Source organism: Aedes albopictus, chromosome 3 (assembly GCF_035046485.1).
Source record: "Aedes albopictus strain Foshan chromosome 3, AalbF5, whole genome shotgun sequence".
Taxonomy (NCBI): Eukaryota; Metazoa; Arthropoda; class Insecta; order Diptera; family Culicidae; genus Aedes; species Aedes albopictus.
Window position 1 is genome coordinate 410322952 of NC_085138.1, and position 24121 is coordinate 410347072.

The 24121-nt window shown below is 41.2% G+C and overlaps 1 non-coding gene across 1 annotated transcript; it reads left to right on the plus strand.

Annotated features, from left to right (window-relative positions):
- The first annotated feature begins 993 nt into the window (after nt 1-993).
- On the plus strand, nt 994-22437 carry LOC109426392 (uncharacterized). The gene is made up of 4 exons (XR_003898070.2): nt 994-1230; nt 1294-2276; nt 19732-20951; nt 21289-22437. It is a non-coding gene; the product is annotated as an uncharacterized LOC109426392 (transcript).
- The last annotated feature ends 1684 nt before the right edge of the window (nt 22438-24121 follow it).

Genomic DNA, 24121 nt, shown 5'->3' on the forward strand with positions numbered 1-24121 from the left:
TTTTTTGCAAGTTGAATGAAGAATTTATTCATTTCTTGTACAGCATGTACTATAGCTTTTATTCAAACTCATATACCGAGTTGAACATAATGGTAAACGTACCTCAACATTATGTATATTCAGTTTCTTGTTGAGTATATGAAATGAAGTCGAATAAATAATTTTTATAAGCTTTGTTCAGTTGTCAAAACCTCATTGTTGGGCTGATTATCAACAACAGAACAATGATAATTGAAAAGATAGAAATGACTTTAGTTCAGCTCATTAATCAGTTTATTTTGGAATACTGAATAACATACTCATACAAATCGTTGTACAACTCCAAGTGAAACAGTATTTCAAACGAACGTAAATATACTGAATAGCAGCATATATGCTCATTAAAACAATACTTCTTCAGGATACTGTTCATCATAGATACCTTCTTTGAACAAATTGCCAAGAAAACGACTGCTAAGTTATTGACAAGCATATTATAAAGAACGTTAAAGGAAGTAGATTTGAAGCTAAACAATTAACAGAAGTAGCTTTTATTCAAGATTCTATTCCGCAAACATTGCTATTCAGCATTCAAGACTACTATTCGATAATAATTCGACTGACAAGTTTAATTGCAGTTTCGAATTGTTAGTTGGGAACCCCAACTGTTAGAGGACATGTACTGTTTGGAACTTAAGACAAACTGTGTTTTTCTATGCGGGTAGACTTATGAAAAGAACAAAAAAATCTTAAAATGATGCAGACTGGATTTGATCCATGAACGTCGGGATCACCGAGCCCGTGTTTTATCCACACGGCTCCCGACGCTTGAGAATTCCATGTTGCTAAACATGAATGAAAGCCAAGCTGTGAGACGATTTTACGTCATAGAGTGACCTTATGAAATTCATCCGGATCATTATGAATTATTTAAAGGCCGTTTCATAAGTTGGGCCTTATGGAAATCTTAAGGTTATTTGGCTGAGTGTATTCTAACCGCCGTGCGTGCATGGAGATGTCGATCGTTACGCCTATTTCACATGTTGGTCTAGAAATTTCAAAAAGTGTACGAGTTTGGGAACACTGGTTGCTATAAAGTTGTGTTTTGTTTTTTTTTCCTTTCACTCCGATTTTTTCTCAGTTGAAAGAAAAATCAATCTTGGCTTTTCCTCTGATAAATCGTACTTTTCTGAAGATTCTCAGCTCGTTGATTCGAACAGCAAGTTTGTGAAACACCTATCATGACTCAGGGTAAGTACGCCGCCAATATTCATTGAATTCAATGCATTTTCAGTAAGGGATTTTTCCACTCAGATTTGCATCCGTCGTGGAATTTGGCTCACCTGAACACGACCGTGGAAATGCCCGATGAGGGCAAGTGGTGTCGTGCCCAGAACAGCCGCTCGTCCGTTGTCTTACTGTGGATAAAGCAGAAGACTGATAGGAGGCTGCGACGGGAAAGCAAGGAGACGTTTTTTATGGACATGGAAGATGCGCTCTATGCCGTTGCCAAGATATGGAGCGTACCAGATCCGTGCGGATATGGGGTCATGCGGGTGGGCGAGTTGGCTAAGGAGGACAGGGGAGTGCGTCCCGCTATTTTCTACAGTAGTCGGCGATATGCTTCGTCGGAAGCGGTTGCCAGCCTTTGGTTCAGCGATGACGACCATGCCGCAGATCCGATACTTGTTCAGCGCCATCAGGTGACAGAATGGTTCAAAGCTTCGGAGGTGACTTACATATACGAATGTGACTCTGCTGGTGAATATCTGCTAAAATGCGGCGAAGACGACAAAGACTACCATTTGGCCGCGTGTGCCCCAGGTGAGAAACTTCCGATCGATGACCAGTTGAGTCTCGCAATTGCCGATCCGGTGAAAGAGGCCTTCAATTGGCATTGTGCGCAGTTGAACCTAAACTGTGCGAAGCTGATTATGCCTCCCGGAGACATTGCCGACCGACTGATGGTGTGCGGTCAGCTGGATTGGGTTATGACCTTGGTTCTGGATGCCATCGGAAGGGACTCGTTGCCACAGCCGCTTTATATGCAACTGTTCCGTGGGGACATTCTGACCGGGACCATCTTCCGGCGGTTTCTTCTGGCGCAAAGGATTTTGAGAAAGGCCGGAGTTAATCCTCAGTCACGACCTGCCCTTCCGGATTGCAGCACCCATCGACTGTGGGCCCTGTGGGATAAGATAATGGATCTAACGGTGACGTTGGTGGAAAGGCAAGGCGAGAGGACCAACGCAGTTATTGAAACGTTCTTTCGAAGCATCCTGGATGGCCAGTATAAGGTACGTTTCTTTCCGGGGAGGTATTGAATCGAGAAAAAAAAAACAATAGCACGGAAAACTGATAGGCATTCCGAGATGAACCAGCCGAGGGCTGAAAATCTCGATAATAAAGATAAATAATAATAAGATTAACTGATAGGCATTACAAATCAAAAGTCATATTACTTATACCTTCCCGACTAACAAGAACTCCTCCCTGCAGCCTTTGATGGAGGGATCCTGTCGAGAAGAGATATCGGTTTTTGAGCATTTGATGAATCCAATTGGAAATCATTGGAGATATACCATGACTCCGTGCGGGTTCCAATATGGCATCGAAAGACACATTGTGAAAGGCACCCTCGATATCTAAGAAAACACCCAATCAAGATTGCTTTTGAGCGAATGCTTTCTCGATATCGTAAACAACCTTGTGTAAAAGAGCCACAGTGGACTTACCAGATTGGTAGTCATGTTGGTTCACATGAAGAGGCACGTTGGCCAGATGAACATCATGGATGTGATGATTCACAATGCGTTCTAAGCATTTCAGAAGAAAAGAGGTCAAACTGATAGGTATAAAACTCTTTGCTTCTTCATACGACGCACGGCCCACTTTCGGAATAAACTTCACAGTAAGACTTGGGAATACACCCTGTAGCAAAACTGCAAACAAGTATTTTTTTCAAAACATGTTTGAAATGATCAAATCCCTTCTGAAGCAAAATAGAATAAATCCCATCTGCCCCAGGAGATTTGAAAGGAGCAAAGCTATTAAGTGCCCACTCAATCGATTCTATAGCTACGATACTCCGAGCCGAAGCCAGGGAATCGTAACTACAAGAAAAGACGTCAGGTTCATCCGAGGATGTAATATTCACACACACAAGTGTGTGCTGAATAAGCATTCCAGAACTTCCTCATCAGAGGAAGTCAGATCGCCATTTGGTAAACGAAGTTCGTTCACTCGGAAATCCTTAGATTTCGCAAGGATTTTATTTAACCGACTGACTTCACTCAAACTGGAAACATTGGTACAAAGGTTTTTCCAGCCGGATTGTTCAGCAGACCGGAGAGCTTTCCTGTAGGCCTTGCGAGCCGACCTGAAAGCCTCCGAACCAGCCGAACGTCGTCTGTTCCAACTTTTTCTACATTGTTTCCTGAGTTTCGTCAGATCAGAGTTCCACCAAGGGGTTCCTCTTGTGATCTTCACAGACCGTAGAGGGCATGCTTCTTCAAAAGCTTCCATGATGAAGGTCGTTGTAGTATCAACGGCGTCATCTAAATCACTTGGAGTGTCAATAGATGGTGAGTAACCATGAAATTTGGCCGCAACCATATCAGTAAAAAGATCCCAGTTTGTTGACCAGGGATTCCTGAAACGCAATGTTTGCGAAGTAATATTTAAATGTTCAAAAAAGATGTAGCGATGGTCAGATAAAGATTCTTCATCTGACACATGCCAATTGGTCAGCTCGTGACTAATTCTGCTAGAGCAAAGCGTTATATCTAACACTTCCTCTCTAGCAGATACCATGAAGGTTGGGCGGTTGCCTATGTTAAGTAATGCAAGATCTGTACTACTTAAGTACTCCGTCAAACTGGAGCCTCTCAAGTTAATGTCTGAGCTGCCCCAGATGATATGGTGAGCATTAGCATCACTGCCAACAATTAGCGGAAGGCTTTTTGAAGTGCAGTATGCGATGACTTGTTTGAAAGCATCCGTAGGGGATGGTTCATCATGCGGTAAATACACATAACAATAGACGTATTTCCTGTTGAGGTTTCCAACAGATACATCAATTGTGATAGCACATACATCTCTGGTGGTTAGTTCGGATGAGTGTAGCAACTATTGCGTTGTTGACAAGCACACAGGCTCGAGGCATGACACGCGAGTTTGCCATTTCATGTTTACTGAAAGTGGCAAACACCGGGTTCACAAGGTTTCCTAGATAGAAATTTCCCTTACGAAAGTAAGGTTCTTGTACCAAGGCCACTTGGGCTGTACCATTTTGCATAAGTCTGCAAAGATTGATCGTTGCTGTTCTTTTATGCTGAAGATTGATCTGAGCTATCCTAACCGTAGCCACTACCCAAACTAGGTAAGATTAAACTTTTCGCAACAACAGCACAACAAAGAACAGCAACAATAAAACCAAATCGGTATCGATTGGAAAACGCCAAAGGCGAGGATACACAGAATACACTGTAAATCGCATAATGCGAAACCATATAGGTGAAAATTTAAACTAATTAACAACATCTTCATAATCCCGCCCTTATTTAGCCTCAAGTGAGACTAAAGAAGGGCAGCTGATTGTCTCGGAGAAACACGAGGTCCACTGCACCATTGCTCCGGTTAGCGCAGTAAGGGCAACATACTGTGGAGGGCGCCCTGCTACTCCACAGGCTCCGTTTGCGGTAAGGTTTTTATTAGACCCCCCCCCTAGCCATTCATTCCTAGGCACGGTAAGCATAAAGCCGCATCACACCATGAATTAGGGGTCACCTGTTGGTGGATTCTTACCACCGGAACAGGCGGTCCGTAGTGTTATTCTTGGCCAATTGAGACAATCGCTACCGACACTACACAGCTATCTAGGCTGATCGAGAAAAGAAGTTAATATTGATGATCAACTTCATACGGACTCGAACAGCCACTATAATCGCCGATGACGAATCCGTCGTATGCCACTGCTTTTTACCCTTCTTACACCCATAAGAAGGGTATAAATATCGCTCGAAAAACCGATTTTCGATCCGAGGCCCGGAGGGCCGAGTCTCATATACCAATGAACTCAGCTCGACGAACTGAGCAAATGTCTGTATGTGTGTGTGTGTATGTGTGTATGTGTGTATGTGTGTGTGTGTGTGTATGTGCGTTACAAAAAAAAGTCACGCACGTTTCTCAGCCGTCTCTCAACCGATTTGAGTTCTCTTGGAAGCAAATGAAAGCTACTACATCCTAGTAGAACGCTATTGAATTTTTTTTCGATTGGACGTTTGGTTACCGAGATATCTCTCGAAGAGTACTTATGAGTCATACATCTAAACTTTTTAAGATTTTTGACCAAGTGTATCATAATAAATATTTTGGCCGTTTGTCGATCGATTTGGGTTCTCTTGGCACTAAATGAAAGCTACAGCATCCTAGTAGATCGCCCAGAAATTTTATTTTGATTGGACATTTGGTTACAGAGATATCTTTCGAAGAGTACTTGGGATTTATACAACTAAACCTTTTGAGATTTTTGACCAAGTGTATCATAATAAATATTCCGGCCGTCTGTTAACCGATTTCGGTTATCCTGGCACCAAATGAAAGCTACAACATTCTAGTAGAACCATATACAATTTTATTAGGATTGGACATTTGGTTACCGAGATATATTTCAAAGAGTACTTGGCAGTAAGGTTAACTTTTTGAGAGATTTTTGACCAAGGGTACCATAATAAATATCTCAGCTGTCTGTCAACCGATTTGGGGTCTCTAAGCACCAAATGAAAGCTACAATATCCTTGTATAAGGCCCTGAAATTTTATTTCGATTCGACATTTGATTACTGAGATATCTTACGAAGAGTATTTCAATAAATTCTTTTTACCCTTCTTACACCCATAAGAAGGGTATAAATATCGCTCGAAAAACCGACTTTCGATCCGAGGCCCGGAGGGCCGAGTCTCATATACCAATGAACTCAGCTCGACGAACTGAGCAAATGTCTGTATGTGTGTGTGTGTGTATGTGTGTATGTGTGTATGTGTGTGTGTGTGTATGTGCGTTACAAAAAAAAGTCACGCACGTTTCTCAGCCGTCTGTCAACCGATTTGAGTTCTCTTGGAAGCAAATGAAAGCTACTACATCCTAGTAGAACGCTATTGAATTTTTTTTCGATTGGACGTTTGGTTACCGAGATATCTCTCGAAGAGTACTTATGAGTCATACTTCTAAACTTTTTAAGATTTTTGACCAAGTGTATCATAATAAATATTTCGACCGTTTGTCAATCGATTTGGGTTCTCTTGACACCAAATGAAAGCTACAGCATCCTAGTAGATCGCCCAGAAATTTTATTTCGATTGGACATTTGGTTACAGAGATATCTTTCGAAGAGTACTTGGGAGTAGCACAACTTACCAATTTTAGAGATTTTTGACAAAGTGTATCATAATAGATTTCCCAACCGTTTATCAACCGATTCGGGGTCTCTAAGCCTCAAATGATAGCTACTACATCCTAGTAGAACGCTCTTGAATTTCATTTCGATTGGACATTTGATTATCGAGATATTTTTCGAAGAGTACTCGGGAGTAATACAACCTAACATTATGAGAGATTTTTGACAAAATGTATTATACATAATACACTTATCTGCCCTGTGTCAACCGATTCGGGTTTTCTTGATACCAAATGAGAGCTACAACATTCGAGTAGAACGCTATTGAATTTCATTTCGATTGGACATTTGATTACCGAGATATCTTTCGAAGAGTATACAAATTAACTTTCTGAGAAATTTTTGACAAAGTGTTTCATAATAAATTCATCAGCCCAGTGTCAACCGATTTGATTCTCTTAGCACCTATTAGGATGTCAAATCAAAACTACAGCATCGTTTGAAAGTCTTTTAAAAGTAATTTTGATTGCACCTCTCGTTATCGAGATATTGTTCAAATAAAAGTTCAGATAGTATTCAAGAGCAATTTCAAATGACAATTTCAGAGACATTCAACTCAATGTATCACAATCAATTTCTCAGCTGTCTGTCCGTCGGTTTTGATTCCCTTAGCACCAAATCAGAGCTACCACATCCTAATAGAATGCTACTGAATTTTATATTGATTGGACATTCCGTTACCGAGATATTAAACAAAGAGTATTAAAACAAATTATTTTTAAAATAAATCCTTTTTACCCTTCTTACACCCATATGAAGGGTATAAATATCGCTCGAAAAACCGATTTTCGATCCGAGGCCCGGAGGGCCGAGTCTCATATACCAATGAACTCAGCTCGACGAACTGAGCAAATGTCTGTATGTGTGTGTGTGTGTATGTGTGTATGTGTGTATGTGTGTATGTGTGTGTGTGTGTATGTGCGTTACAAAAAAAAGTCACGCACGTTTCTCAGCCGTCTCTCAACCGATTTGAGTTCTCTTGGAAGCAAATGAAAGCTACTACATCCTAGTAGAACGCTATTGAATTTTTTTTCGATTGGACGTTTGGTTACCGAGATATCTCTCGAAGAGTACTTATGAGTCATACATCTAAACTTTTTAAGATTTTTGACCAAGTGTATCATAATAAATATTTTGGCCGTTTGTCGATCGATTTGGGTTCTCTTGGCACTAAATGAAAGCTACAGCATCCTAGTAGATCGCCCAGAAATTTTATTTTGATTGGACATTTGGTTACAGAGATATCTTTCGAAGAGTACTTGGGATTTATACAACTAAACCTTTTGAGATTTTTGACCAAGTGTATCATAATAAATATTCCGGCCGTCTGTTAACCGATTTCGGTTATCCTGGCACCAAATGAAAGCTACAACATTCTAGTAGAACCATATACAATTTTATTAGGATTGGACATTTGGTTACCGAGATATATTTCAAAGAGTACTTGGCAGAAAGGTTAACTTTTTGAGAGATTTTTGACCAAGGGTACCATAATAAATATCTCAGCTGTCTGTCAACCGATTTGGGGTCTCTAAGCACCAAATGAAAGCTACAATATCCTTGTATAAGGCCCTGAAATTTTATTTCGATTCGACATTTGATTACTGAGATATCTTACGAAGAGTATTTCAATAAATTCTTTTTACCCTTCTTACACCCATAAGAAGGGTATAAATATCGCTCGAAAAACCGACTTTCGATCCGAGGCCCGGAGGGCCGAGTCTCATATACCAATGAACTCAGCTCGACGAACTGAGCAAATGTCTGTATGTGTGTGTGTGTGTGTATGTGTGTATGTGTGTGTGTGTATGTGCGTTACAAAAAAAAGTCACGCACGTTTCTCAGCCGTCTGTCAACCGATTTGAGTTCTCTTGGAAGCAAATGAAAGCTACTACATCCTAGTAGAACGCTATTGAATTTTATTTCGATTGGACGTTTGGTTACCGAGATATCTATCGAAGAGTACTTATGAGTCATACTTCTAAACTTTTTAAGATTTTTGACCAAGTGTATCATTATAAATATTTCGGCCGTTTGTCGATCGGTTTCGATTCTCTTGGCACCAAATGAAAGCTACAGCATCCTAGTAGATTGCCCAGAAATTTTATTTCGATTGGATATTTGATTACAGAGATATCTTTCGAAGAGCACTTAGGATTTATACAACTAAACCTTTTGAGATTTTTGACCAAGTGTATCATAATAAATATCTTAGCCGTCTGTCAACCGATTTCGGTTCTCCTGGCACCAAATGAAAGCTACAACATTCTAGTAGAACCCTATACAATTTCATTAGGATTGGACATTTGGTTACCGAGATATCTTTCAAAGAGTACTTGGGAGTAATACAGGTTAACTTTTTGAGAGATATTTGACCAAGGGTACCATAATAAACATCTCAGCCGTCTGTCAACCGATTTTGGTTCTCTAAGCACCAAATGAAAGCTACAATATCCTTGTAAAAGGCCCTGAAATTTTATTTCGTTTCGACATTTGATTATTGAGATATCTTACGAAGAGTATTTCAATAAATTCTTTTTACCCTTCTTACACCCATAAGAAGGGTATAAATATCGCTCGAAAAACCGACTTTCGATCCGAGGCCCGGAGGGCCGAGTCTCATATACCAATGAACTCAGCTCGACGAACTGAGCAAATGTCTGTATGTGTGTGTGTGTGTGTGTGTGTGTATGTGTGTATGTGTGTGTGTGTGTGTATGTGCGTTACAAAAAAAAGTCACGCACGTTTCTCAGCCGTCTGTCAACCGATTTGAGTTCTCTTGGAAGCAAATGAAAGCTACTACATCCTAGTAGAACGCTATTGAATTTTATTTCGATTGGACGTTTGGTTACCGAGATATCTATCGAAGAGTACTTATGAGTCATACTTCTAAACTTTTTAAGATTTTTGACCAAGTGTATCATTATAAATATTTCGGCCGTTTGTCAATCGGTTTCGATTCTCTTGGCACCAAATGAAAGCTACAGCATCCTAGTAGATTGCCCAGAAATTTTATTTCGATTGGATATTTGATTACAGAGATATCTTTCGAAGAGCACTTAGGATTTATACAACTAAACCTTTTGAGATTTTTGACCAAGTGTATCATAATAAATATCTTAGTCGTCTGTCAACCGATTTCGGTTCTCCTGGCACCAAATGAAAGCTACAACATTCTAGTAGAACCCTATACAATTTCATTAGGATTGGACATTTGGTTACCGAGATATCTTTCAAAGAGTACTTGGGAGTAATACAGGTTAACTTTTTGAGAGATATTTGACCAAGGGTACCATAATAAACACCTCAGCCGTCTGTCAACCGATTTTGGTTCTCTAAGCACCAAATGAAAGCTACAATATCCTTGTAAAAGGCCCTGAAATTTTATTTCGTTTCGACATTTGATTATTGAGATATCTTACGAAGAGTATTTCAATAAATTCTTTTTACCCTTCTTACACCCATATTACCCTTCTTACACCCATAAGAAGGGTATAAATACCGCTTGGAAAACCGACTTTCGATCCGAGGCCCGCAGGGCCGAGTCACATATACCAATCAACTCAGCTCGACGAATTGAGCAAATGTCTGTATGTGCGTGTGTGTGTATGTGTGTGTGTATGTATGTTACAAAAAAATGTCACTCACGGTTCTCAGCCGTCTGTTGACCGATTTGAGTTCTCTTGGAAGCAAATGAAAGCTACTACATCCTAGTAGAACGCTATTGAATTTTATTTTGATTGGACGTTCGGTTACCGAGATATCTTTCAAAGAGTGCGAGGGAGTAGTACAACTTAATTATTTTAGATATTTTTGACAAAATGTATCACCATAAATTTCTCAGCCGTCTATCAACCGATTCGGGTTCTTAAGGCCCCAAACGAAAGCTACTGCATCCTAGAAGAACGCTTTTGAATTTCATTCCGATTGGACATTTTGTAACCGAGATATCTTTCGGGGAGTACTTTGGAGTAATACAACTTAACTTTTTAAGAGGTCTTTGACAACATGCTTCATAATAAATGAATCAGCCGTGTGTCAATCGATTTGAGTTCTCTCAGCACCAAATGAAAGCTACAGCTTCCTAATAGTATGCTATTAAATTTCATGCCGTTTGGACATTTTGTTTCCGAGATATCTTTCCAGGAGTACTAAGCAGTAATCAAATTTACGCTTTTGAGAGATTTTTGATAAATATTTATCATAATAAACTTGACGCCAAATTTACAATATTTTCTAGAATGACCAAAAATCATAATCATACATACGAATAATACAACAATAGTTTTAATAAGTGTAAGAAGGGTTCTGTTCACCATAGGTGGATTAATTCAGGTTTTTTTGTATATAGATTAACAATTAGTAACTTGGTGTTTTTGAGCCCAATATTTCCATATAAAAATTCACAATAGCTGTTTTGATTATCGGCAACGCAGTCTTTTTAATTTGTAAAACGAGTTTTATTATTTAACCCGACGTTTCGGCGCACCAACATTTTAAAAACCCCGACAGTTACAGTTCGCCATAACCCCAAACCAAAAACGAATACTTTATTTTTCCCCTGAAGAAGGCGCCATACCTGCGCCGAAACGTCGGGTTAAATAATAAAACTCGTTTTACAAATTAAAAAGACTGCGTTACCGATAATCAAAACAGCTATAATAGTACAGTCTCACTCTCATCCAATTAAAATTAACAATTTAATTTCCTATGTAAAAACAAATGCAAAAATAAGTCCCCGATATCTGGTCAAATTACACGATCGCAAAAGAAACACACGGAACACTTCTACGGATCACAGAACATTTATTCGGTGTTTCTACAGAAACAGTTGACTTATAACTAAAAGAAATTGCATTATAAACAACAACACAAGCCTCGATCTATTATGGTGCGTCAGCGACAGTGCTGCCAGTATTCACTAAAAACAAGTTATGAGGAGCGATCACTGACTATTCAACACTCCTCCTCAGTGTGAGCTCCGTCCTAGCTCTATATTGTTCTTCTACTCCTCCTCCGGCTACAATACTCCTCCATTCTACATACTACATCAATTTGAATGAGCATCCCGCACTTCCATTTCATTGTATAACGTACAACCCTTTGTTCTTCTTGCCTATCGCTATTACATCGTTTTCCTTCATAATCACACACTCTTTAGTTTTGAAGCTCACACTGAATCCTTTCTCAACGATACAACTAACAGACAACAAATTGCTAATCAGTCCTGGCACGAACAACACATTTTCAATCGGAATCACTTGTTTACCATTCTCTCTATTTACTGTCAATCTTCCTGTACCAATTCCTCTTGCAAACATTTCCCTACCATCTGCCAAAACAATTTTTCTTTTACAAGCCACTAAACCTTCCAGAAGTTCTGCTCTTCCAGTTAAATGCATCAAACAAGCAGAGTCCAAACACCAATCTTCTGCTGGTTCCACTTCTCTACGTTTTCCACCTGCAGTAGCAGCAAAACAAACATTTCTGTCGTCGTGAGTCAGCCGCCGCATCTTCGATTGCACCGTTGAAACTTTGGCTTCTTCTTCTTCTTCTTCATCATCGTCGTCGTCGTCACTTACATTCAGTTTGGGACAATCTCGCCAAAAATGTCCCAATTTCTTGCAGCAGTAGCATTTCTTCTTCTTCCTGTCGTTGTTACCGTTGCTGCCACTTTGAGTCCCGGACACACGAAACTTATTACGGCCATGAGCGGAAACTTTTAACGCCGTGTCGGGATCCACACTCTCACACTTCCGTTTCCACTCGTCAAGCAGCTTGCCCTTCACGTAATCCTGCTTAAGCTCCTCCACCGGACGACTTTCCAACGCTGTGATGAGGGGATCATAGCTACTTGGTAGGCTCGATAAAATGATGGCCACAATCCAATGCTCCTGCAGTCCTTCACCCAGAGCAATTAAACGATGCACCAACTCAGCCGCACTCATCAAATGCTCTGCCATATTACCACCTTCCTCCAGCTTCAGCGAACAAAGCTTACGGAAAACATAGGGGAACAGAGCCCAAAATGCCAAGATGGGGTAAAATGGCCCAACTCATAAAACCATTCCTGAATGGGACTTGATCATTAGTATTGGTGAATGGTGTCAAGATACGTTTGCATCGAACATTCTTCTAGAAGCTAGGCCACGGAACTCACGAAAAATCTTTTGATTTTCCAATGAAAACTGGCAACTTCCGGTTTTTCGTGCTTGCAATTAAGGTTTTCTGGTGATTTTATTACCAGCCAAGTGTTTCCAACGAGATTGAGGCACGCATGGAGACGCATGGTTGTTGATGTCTACGTTTTTCATGTTAGGGGTCATTCAAATATTACGACCATCGTTTTGCGGGGAGGGGAGTAACACTCCATTTATTGAGTATGCGAAAAAGCAGGACAGAGGGGGGAAAAGGAGTCGGAAATGCCCGAAAACTGATGGACGTAATTTTTGAATGTTTTCATGAAGTGGCATCTTACCCCACGGCAGATGGTCGTTTTGCACCACTTCCGTTTTACGAATCAGTTTTTGAAGTCGCTAAAAATTGATGAAAACACAATAATTTAGTGAATATTTTTGCTAAAGTATCGAGCAAATATTGTCTAGTTGCTGTTACCACTTTGGAAGCCTAACAAATGAGACTAATTATCATTGAAAACGATGAAAGTTTGAAAAATGGCATTTTACCCCACTTGACCCTATATCTTGTTCGTTAGTGAACCTCGCTCGTGGTAGTTTTTCAACGCTTCCCACATCTCATACGCCGTGGAAGCACCCATAACATGGCACAGCTGGTCGTTGTCCAAAGCCAAACCGATTGTTGCTCGCGCCTTCCCATCTTTTGCCATCCAACCAGTGGGAATTACAGTTGGCTTTTGTTGCATCACCACCTCATGTAATTCATCTTTAACTAACAGCAACTCCATCCGAAATTTCCAACATGCCCAGTTGAAATTGTTGAGCCGTTCGAATTGTACTTTTGTTTCCGCCATTCTGCACTAGCAAAAATAATTCCGCCACACAAATGTTCTTTCTTTCCGATTCGCTGCAATTTTTCGCACTCGCGCTGCGCCACTGGACCCAAAACCTGTTGGCCGACCCCGATATCTGGTCAAATTACACGATCGCAAAAGAAACACACGGAACACTTCTACGGATCACAGAACATTTATTCGGTGTTTCTACAGAAACAGTTGACTTATAACTAAAAGAAATTGCATTATAAACAACAACACAAGCCTCGATCTATTATGGTGCGTCAGCGGCAGTGCTGCCAGTATTCACTAAAAACAAGTTATGAGGAGCGATCACTGACTATTCAACAATGTCAGCCCAAACGATATCACAATAGTAGCAAGAATATTTATCAAATGTGCGCTGCGTGTTTGAAAAGGGATTTACATTGGGTGTTGCAAGTCACCCCGCTCGACGTCTTGTATCAAAAACGACCTTATTTGGCTTTTTCAACATGAAAAAATAAATCAATTTATAACTTGTTCACTCTATTTTATAGAGGGGCCGCGGCTATTAAAACTATTACAAATAGCTTGTATTTTTTTCCCCTATTACATATTGTTGCATTTAGTTACGCACTGAGATGGGTTGTCCAGACAGCAGTGATTTGAGCTACATTTTGGGTTTTAGAAATTATTCTTGAAGAAAGGAAAAATTGAAAAAAAAACCTTGGTAATTGCGATAGGAGGGGACAGTTGGAGGAAAAACTTAAACTATATAATAAACTATATCACAGCTCTATTCTGCTAGGTCTTAAAGCAAAGGGTTATCCGAGGTTCTGCATCCGAGGATGAATTTAGGGAGAAGCCGATGAAACCAATCTTTGATCAATTCGATTCCAGCTTGTTGGTGTAGATCGTCAGTGGGGTGCAAGAATTCCAGGTTCATTATCATTTTGAGAAGACGATTCTGTTTCCGTTGAATTTTCATGCGATGGGTTTGAGCGCAAGTGTGCCACGCTTGGCGTATGTTAGTGTAGGTCGGAAAACTGTTTTATACAAGAGCAGCTTCGTTCGTATATCGAGCGCCGATCGACGATTGACCACAATGTTTTTGTGAGTTTGTCGCACTTTATCAGACTGTTCGAGATATGCTGATAAAAGTTAGTTTTTTGGTCAAGCGTAGCACCAAGGTATTGCACAGCTTCGGACCAGGGAATTGACTGTCCGTTAGCTCTAATTTCACGTTGAGGTAGGTTTCTTGGACTGCGCTTCCTGCTGAAGAAGATGGCCTGGGTTTTGTTGGGGTTAATCCTAATTTTCCACTGCTGCTGGTACGATTCGAGGGTCTGTTGAGCTTGTTGCAATTTGTCCACGACAACTGTTGGGTCTCGATGGGATACAACAAAGCCGGTGTCATCAGCAAACAGGTAGTACTGGACGTGATCGATCATCACCAAGTCCGCTGTGAATATGTTGTACAGGATCGGGCTGAGTACTGCTCCTTGAGGCACACTGAAGTTTACGGTTCGAGACTTCTCCATCTACAGCTACGTGAAACGAACGTTCCTTGAGAAAAGAACGTACAATTTTCATTGTAGACATGGGAAAATTGCCCTGCTCCATTTTGTGGAGAATGGCTTCCTGCCATACAGAGTCGTATGCCTTTTCCACGTCAAGGAAGATCATTCCAGACGATTTGCCTTGAGTGAAATTCGAACGAACTTGTTTTACTAGTCTTACCAACTGATGACAAGTAGAATGTTCCTTCTTGAAACCGAATTGCTGGTTCGGGATAATACTGGCAGTGCGCGGGTGCGTTTCGATGCGAGCTAGGATGAACCTTTCCAGTAGCTTACTTAGACAGGAAAGAAGACTAATCGGCCGATAGTTGGATGGGAGCGTCGCATCTTTATTAGGCTTGGGGATGGCATGGCAATCACAACGGCGTGCTTCCAGCGAGAGGGGAAATAGCAAATTTTTAAGCATGTCGAAAAGAGTTTAGTCAGTACTATCACGCCTGTTCGGGGAAGATGTTTTAGCAAAACGTTTCTAATTTGGTCCTCTCCGGGTGCTTTTTTAATCTTCAAGTTGCGGATATGTTTTTTGACGTCTTTTGGGCGAATTATGCATGAGGTGTCGGGCACAGGGACAGTCTGGTCAATGTACTGCGAAGAGCGGGTTACATTTTCAACGGTAGTTGGGTCACTTACCATCGAATTAGTATGGAATTTGGCAAAGCTGTCGGCGAGTACCGTGAGGTCGCCATTTACCGCTCATTTAGCGGCATTTTCGTAAAGTATATGACATTAAAAATCGACGTTTGCGAATATTGCACTTTAATTTACGTTAGCAACTCAACAATTATGTTGTTATTATAGAAAAAATATAAAACGATTGTAAAACATGTTTACAGCCGAAAAAATAAAAATTCAAATGTGTTGTCTCTTGGCTCCTATTACCGCTCATGCATCCATTCACCGCTCATAATGGATCCATTCACCGCCCACTGGATTATTTTTTCATGGAATCACAGAAATTATTCATTTATAAAAACAAAATAACTTTTATTTACCAAAGTATTGATGATTCATGACGTTCAGATCATCCTGTTTTGTCAAAATGGAATCTTTAACGGGGTTTACCTGTTGGATATTTCTTCCGCTGTTTGCCCTGAACAGTTCCCATGTTGTGCTGCAGCGCAGTTTGAAAAATATTTTTTGAGAACGTGATTTCAGATACACCCATATAAAAACTTGGTGAAATGAAAGTTTTTTAATGTGGCAGCATGTTACATTGACTTTTGTTACGATACTTTACTAACATTTGATCATTTCTCCCTCCCCCTGGATATTCGATCTTGACGCGATGGGAGGGCTTAACCCATTATCACTTTAGCGCCAGTTCATTCACCACCGCTTGGACTTTGAGCTAGATATATCTAGTTTACGAGTTGAGCGCAAGTGAAGGAATCGCCGTAAGTGCTAATGGGAACCAAAGGAGTATCCGTCGTGCATTTATCACAAGTCAAAAACAAATTATAATTCAGCGTGCATAGACCTAATCTTTGCATTCTTTGAATTTTCTAAAATTTAACAATAATTGTTAAATTTAACGTAACGCAAGAGTGGGTACACTCATCATTCGTTACTTGAATTCGTTAGTACACAGGACAGGGGACGCTAGGATAAGTTGACTTACAGCCTTACAGATTAGATTCATTACAATTAGAAAATTATGGACTGATTAGGTAAAGATAAAACTGTTGATTATAGGAGTTTATATTTGTATTTCTTATTTTTATGGGTTTTGTGAATTTATAAAAGTTGACAAATAATCATTATCATTTTTATTTTTGACAAAAATCAGTTGACTGAACTTTTCTGTTTTTATATCTTAGACGGTATTATTTCACTGATTAAAAAAGCAGGAATTTAGTAAGGACTTAGGACGGTTGACAATGTAAAGGGCTACGATGGATATAATATTACTTTGGACTGAGATGATCACAGATATGCAGAAGGCGACTAGCGAAATTAGAAACACAATTTGATACATTACATATTGACTATATTTTGACTAATAGGGTTTGACAAATTTCTTTACAATATCGAATGGAAGCTCAAAAAGTGTTATCTAACACTAATATGAGAGTTATTTGGGGATGATGCTGGTGCTGTCAATGACTAACATCGGTTATTGACAGTATTGGTAATCAGCTTGAAATAATTTTCAGAATGTATTATAAAATAACTGAGGATATTATCTGATTATTGTTTGGGCAAGCTATCAGAAAAACTAGTTGCCCGTATCGGCTAAAAACGCTAGCTCTGGTAGCTGTCTTCGAATAATTTTCAGAAATATCAAATCTTTAAAAATTAGATACGACACATTTTTTTTTCTTTTTGCTCTTTGTATATTTCTTAAGAATAGTACTCTGAAGGCGTTAACATAGACATAGACAGCCTTTATCTCTGAATGCTGTCCAGTGACCTCGGAGATTTTCGATTATTGAAATATTGTTCAATTATCAAATCATCTTTGGAGCTTCCATTCGATCAAAACACTAGTGCGATGGGAAAAGTTAAAAACAGTATTTTTAAAAACTACTACGACCCAATGCTAATTACTACACACTTTGCTCAAGTTGACGACATCGTCTAGTCCATCGTGAGTATTGGTCCTAGTAGGGGGAAAGTTGGGAAAGGGTCCAGGCTTTGCTATCAGCTGTCCTGCAGCTCCACCTGGTCACTCTTCAAAAAAAAAAAAAAGATACTTTACTAACATTTGATCATTTTTGTATGATTGACCCAAAATAAGCGGTGAATGGGGCATGAGCGGTGAATGGCGACCTCACGGTACTTTGGCCACAGAGAAAATTTGGCCTTCAATGCTGCAGAGGCGACTAGTGTGGCATTATCAAGAAGTGGTGGGCTGTACTTACAGGTATTTCGCAGAGCTTTTGTTATTTTCCACATTTGGTTGCTCCCATGTTCCAGCGTTTGAAGAGTTTCTCTGAATTTTCGAAAACGAATCTGGTTGCATTCTTCTGTGATTCTAGAGTTGAGCGATTGGAGAATTTGTTTGTAGAGAGGGTCTCTGGTCCTAATCCATTGACGACGAATAGTTTGAATTTTAAAAATTGAGTTTAATCAACATTTTTTGTTAATTGAAGCTGAAAAGTATTGCAAGTCACCCCGTTTGACGGTATGCACAAAAGAAGGCAAAATCTCTAAATGGAAATTCGAACCATTTTTTTTTTCAGAGACATAAGTTTCCTTTGACAATAACTATTCGCAAATGTTTTTCGGGGTAATAATCTATTCGGGGAATTGACATTCGAGAAAATGGGCTATTCAGGGTAATGTCATTCGGGGTATTGGAGTTCGGGGTACTGGACCATTCGGGGAGATAGTTTTCGGGGTAACAACATGACCCCTCTGTAGTTCCCTGGGCTTGGATTATATCTTCCAGGAAGCTTTGATTTCAGGCATGTGGTCGATGGCCTTTGCAGTAATGATTAGATTAGCTGAATGTATAATCAATGGCAAACAATTCTGTAAGAATCAGATCTCCAAGTCATCTGATATAGTTATACTGATCATGACGCTGCATAGTAGGGTCTTGTACCAATTATGCAGGTGTACCTATTTTGGGCACTTGCCACTATAAATAAGTCAATGTCGAACGGATTGATTTGATTTTTTGTATAGAGTTGGGCACGTACAGCATCTAACTCTATACAGAAACTCAAATCAATCGATTTGAAATTAACTTAGTTATAATGGCAAGTGCCCAAAATAGGTACACCTGCCCAAATGGTACAAGACCCTATATCGAACATTTGTCGAAGTCATTTTGTGCCGGGAAAATATAATTCCAAGTTGGAGAGGATATTACAAACTGAGGGAGGGTAATAGGCCCAGTCAGACCCCTGAATGGGCAATGTGGGTTAGTTTATGGGAATGCCATTGAAGGTTTGTAATATTCTCCGAGGCTTTCGAAATCCAACAGGGCGCGTCCCCGGGTTGCGGATAGGGGGAAAAGGGAGATTTTTCACATTTGTACTGTAATCAGCCAATGTGGTATTATCTCCTATGGTGTTGTAGTGCGAATGAATGATCTCATTCTATGGGAATTCGAACCTTGTAATGTATTGTTTATCAACTTCAATTTTCTAAGCTTGATAAGGTTTTGAAGAACATGAAGATGAGATGAGATGAGAGAATTGCCTAATAGGAAAGTCACATCAGCAAAGCTTTTACATATGCAAATGCTATCCATGGGGTCATGTCTAGCATTTAATATGTATGGCAATGACTGATTCATACCTAGCAGGGGTACTACAAGACCACGCGGACAATTCGATTAAAGGCTTAATTGGGGATAATATATTTTCCAGAACTGAAGGGACATTTTTTCCGGGGTGACTGGCGAGTCGGAGAGGGTAGAAGTTTCCGTTTGTTATAATTGACAAAATAAACAATCGGGCGCTTTTTCTTTCTATGACTTGCTTGGTATTTTGTGGATTATTGTTTTTTGGTTTTGGAAGGTATGCGATTCACTATTGAGCCTTAAAATTATTTTGCATCTGAATAGCATTGATATCGTCAAGTCTGCACCAACACCCTAATCCCACACCAAAATACCCTTTTCCTATCCCATGGCGTTTATGTGGTCAGCAAAGACTATTCAGCCATTACCCCTCCTTATCATCGGCTTTGGACTGACTTGCGCTCTCATTGCCCCACCAAATGCTGCAAAATGAAAATGAAAATGAAAATGAAAACAACATGACCCCTCTGTAGTTACTTAAAATTTGTTTCACTATTTCATTTTTCAGTATCCCGATCTGCTGCTCTCCGCGCTAACTCTATCCCCCAACTGCCCCAATGCGTACGACTTACTAAAAGCTGACTGGGGCAAGTTCAACGACCACGCTTTCCTGGAAGAGTCCATCGTAATGCACGCTGTCCGAATACTGCAAAGTGATAGGAGACCACTACGGCAACCGACGACGAATTTCCTGGTCGAACTAGTCGTAGGAACGCCCACAGTGCAACATTGGCTAAAACCGACTATCCAGTTGAACCTGCTTAACCATCTTGAAGCGGATACAGAGCCTCGTTATATTACTCAAACTCTCTACTTGCAATCGCTTTTGGAAAGAAAGTCAACTGATGCCGATTCTGCGCCACCACAGACGCTAACCACAAGATGTGTCGAGCTCCTGAACCACCAGGACCCGGAAGTGCGCCTGTGGTCGGCTCTATTGGCGAAGAAACTGTCCGCAGAAAAGTGTCCAACTTTGCAAACTCGTTTGGAAGAACTTTCAACCGATGCCGATCCCAAAGTCCGCGCTGCAGCAGTAGAAGCTTGGAACACATCGTACGGTCAACAAACGGAAACGGAACAGAAAGATATTCTCATCGCCAAACTACTGCCCGTGGCGAACGCTAACTCGAGTGCCTTCGTCCGCCGGGAGCTTGCTTATGCTCTGAACGTGATCGCAGCTGATCGAACACCGGAATTGATCTCGCTATGCAAACAGGAAACATCCAAACCGCCAGAATCATCAAAATCCAAGGGAAAAGCAAAGTCCAAGAAGGGATCAACCTCGGCGTCAACATCCAAGTCGTCGGATTCGGTCCTGGCCAAAGCGTGGCGCCTCATGGTTGCCTTGCAAACCGACCCCGATGCGGAAGTGGCCACCGGCATGCAATCCGTAGTGGCATTTGTCAGAGGGTGCGTGGCCCAGCAGGAAGCAGCCGCTGCAGGTGGAAAGCGAAAGAAAAAGGCCCCCGTCGCTGGTAGTTGTCCACTCGCGGAGAGGGTGCCCCTGCAGCGTCGATTGTGTCACACGCTTGTGGAGATCGATGAAGCCGTCGGCGGTGAGGAATCAAAAGAGAACGATCCCCAGGAGCTGAACGTCGTCAGCCTACCCGTAGGACCGCGCAATCCCGCGTTGCCCCTGCTGAATCATCAGTTGAGAAGTTTGAAGGTGAAGGAGGCACCGGAAATGGTTTGGTTCGGAATTAGTCGGCAGATGTTTACCGTTTTCAAGTGAGTATGATGTGTTTTACGTTGATGCTTGTTAGTTGTGAAATCAATTTTCTTAAAGAATTACATAATATGTATCAAGTCCCATCGGTCTACCCTACCTATTAAATATATATACCAATATGTTTTATTCAAATGGACAAAACTTAGTCCGCGGCAGTGAATAAGAATTATAATAAACTGAACTTTATCTATAAACCACCGTAAAAAAATGAATAAATCAAGCAATAGCCACAAAGGCGAAGCGCTGAAGCCTCTCAAGATTCCGCGTAAGCAGATGGATGATTTACCCATAATCGTGTAACATAACAAACTTCTGCTTTTTATTTTGCCTTTTCAGAGACCACGTTACTTGGCAAGACCTTACTGAAGACACCGGCAAACCCCATATTCTGAAGCGTCCACTGGTACCTGGATCACTGTTCAAAGTCACCGCCCTGCTGCCTGGCATTCCTCTTCTCCCGCCATCTCTTCTGATCGGCTACAACGATGGATCAATCCGTTTGTGGCAAATCCAAACCCCCCAAACCGAACCGACCCTGGTGACCACCTGGCAAGGACTTCACGACTGCGGCGATATCAGTCCATCCGCTAAAACACACGGCATTTCGATGACCTCCATTGGGGATCGAAAGCTGATCATCGGCGGTGACGCAAAGTACCTGCGTCAGTGGGATCTGGTCACCGAATTGGCCTTGGGAGATGTGCCCGTAGGAACCGATCAGGCCGTAACGGCCCTGGCCAGCAACGGCGTGTACAACATCGCTGCCGGATTGGAAGGCGGAACCGTTCGGTTGTTTGACACGCGAGCCGAAGCGGAAGGGAAAGTGGCCGTTGGACCGAAGCACTCGAACCCGGTCCGGGCGGTCAGTCTTCGCGCGGATAATCTGAATATGATTAGTGTGTGCCGCGGGGGCAATGTCCACCTGGTTGATTTGCGTAAAATGATTCCGGCGGTGAAGAAGTGGTCCTGGTCAGGAGTTCCGGCGGATGTGGCCATTCACCCGATTTTGGATTTGATGGCTTTTGGAGCGGCGCAGTCGCTGGAGGTTTACTCGACCGGTGGCGAACAACAGTGCGGTTCAGAGGAAGGAGCGGTGTGCGTAGATTTCCACCCGACGGAAGCAGTGCTGGCGGCCGGAAATGCTCGGAACAAAGTCGTGCAGCTCTACGGAGAGTGGGCCGAATGATTGGTGGGTAGGTAAGCCACAAAGTTGATTGGAATTCTTTCAACTGATTTTAATCCTTCTCCTTACGATAATATACATAACTGACTTGTTTTTATTCTTCATTCAAAGATAGTTTTTTGTCGATTACAGTTAGAGATTGCATAGCCTAATCAGACAGAATTTTATTTGGGATAATATTACATATATACAGGCGAGTTGAACTTACGCATAACACACACATTTTTGTTCCTTTTTTTTACTATGTGTGTCTTCATTTGTTTCAATAATCCCTGCTGCCATTTTATTCACCTAAAATTTCATCTTTTTCATGATCGCTGTAACTGTATTTCTCTGATGCGATATGCAATAAAGAAAATGGGATTGATCGGATTGATTATTAAAAATGATTCCCTTTCACTCTTTTTAATGGAAATTCCCATGAAGGCCTTCAACCGAAGTAGGCAAACGTGCGTTCGGTGCGTTCATTCAGCAAGATCCCGCGAAGGGTAACGGCACATAGAAACAGACGTCACACTCCACCCGCTTCCCATCGATCACCTTTTTACCGGTTGATTCAAATTTTCGATAGTTGGTCATTTGACCACTCGCGGCGCTGGAATCGTTTGTGCTCATCTTTGACTTTGCTCATTACCGCCACCTATTGATGGCCCGGCCAAACATAATACGATCTTGTACCGGCTTTTCGAACCCACTAAGGGCCGATTTCTTCACCTCGGCTTATCTGGTAAGCCAGGCTTACCCATACAGTTAAACCTGGTTTATCGCTTAATGGCTAGTTTCCACTTCGTACGTACTGTGCAAAAAGATAGGACAAGTAATGATCAAGTAATGGTTCCGCTTCAAAATTACTTAAGCGGTTCGCAGATGGCAAGTAAGGAAAAAAGTGTAACACCAGTAACGCTTCCCGTGCAAATCAAATGAAGCTGTCACTTTTCCGCGCGGAAAAATAGTCCGTGTTATTATTCCGTAAGGAAAAATTACATTTCTCCCCATATAGGGGAACTTACGTATTTTCGGCAGTTCTGTTCTCTTCATCATGGGGTGCTTTTTGAAACCTGTAGGTCTCAGAGTTGGCCTCAAATCCTTCTCAACCAAGCTGAATTATATGCCCAAATTTTAGGCAATTCGGCGCACAAAAACCCCCCATGACGAAGAGAACAAACCTGCCGATAATACCCATCGTCACCCTAGATAAGTTGTCAAAATTACTTGCGGAAAAAGGAGGAATTTTACTTGAGCGCTCTACGTGGGATCTGGAAACTTAGCTTAAGCCAGGGTGAAGAAATCGGCTCTAAGCAGAATACCCTCTTCGAATGAGTGTAATCAGCTTCGTACCTTTCAATTCCGTCCTATGTTGCTTATCCTTTGGCAGATACGCGTATTTCGACTACCACTTGTAATCTTCCTCAGTGTCAGTTATCCACTCCGGTAAAGGACGGTTGGAGCAATGAACATTTTCACATATTACGTCACAATCAGAATATATTGTGGCATCGTAGCTATGCGACTAATGTCATCAAGCATGTGATCGCATCATTCTGTGGAGCACGAACATTAACTACCATTGTGTGTAGCACCGCTGCCCAAGCCACGACGTCAAGATCATCATAGGAGATCTAAACGCTCAGGTAGGCCAGGAGGAGTAATTCAGACCGGCGATTGGAAAGTTCAGCGCCCATCAGCAGACGAACGAAAACGGCATACGACTCATAGATTTCGCCACCTTCAAAAATATGGGCATACGAAGTAGGGTAGGGCGGGGCAAGATGAGCACCCTAAGGATCACGTTGAGTTTATTGAAAGTGAACACAATTTTTCAAGGTACCTCTCAGTAGTTCTTTTCTTTATCATGTTTTCTACCACCCATAAATATGGCAGGGTTCAAAATTCACAATAAGGATGATTTATTTGACTAAACAAAAAAGATGTTTTATGGTCAGTTCGAACATGCTGCGGGGCAAGACGAGCACCCCTACGGGGCAA